Source organism: Acanthisitta chloris, unplaced genomic scaffold (assembly GCF_000695815.1).
Source record: "Acanthisitta chloris isolate BGI_N310 unplaced genomic scaffold, ASM69581v1 scaffold21561, whole genome shotgun sequence".
Taxonomy (NCBI): domain Eukaryota; kingdom Metazoa; phylum Chordata; class Aves; order Passeriformes; family Acanthisittidae; genus Acanthisitta; species Acanthisitta chloris.
This window is the reverse complement of record NW_008655702.1, coordinates 14,193-14,487: the sequence shown is the minus strand read 5'-3', so window position 1 is coordinate 14,487 and position 295 is coordinate 14,193. Positions and strand designations below refer to the sequence as shown.

Sequence of the window (295 nt, the reverse complement as noted above, 5' to 3'; positions counted from 1 at the left end):
CCCTGTGTCCCAGCCACTGCCTGCCCTTCACACTGCCTTGTGCCCCCAGGAAGGCGATGCTGAGCCTGTGCCTGGAAAACGCAGAGCTGAAGGAGCGGATGGGTGAGGCCACATCACTGCTGGAGAGTGGGGAGCAGGAGGAGGCTGGGCTGGGCAGCCCTCTGGTCCCTGAGCCTCGCAGGCTGCAGCGGAGGAGCCGCAGTGCCCTTGGGGACCGCCTGGCTGGGGGCAATGCAGACGGCCAGGGAGTTCCAGTAGAGAGGGGAACTGTGCCTACCAAACGCCCAGCACTGGA

The 295-nt window shown here is 66.1% G+C and overlaps 1 protein-coding gene across 1 annotated transcript in view; it reads left to right on the top strand.

Annotated features, from left to right (window-relative positions):
• LOC103811090 (myomegalin-like) overlaps positions 1-295 on the top strand; it is a gene marked incomplete at its 5' end in the record, with an annotated part of 19,889 nt that overhangs the window by 13,381 nt on the left and 6,213 nt on the right.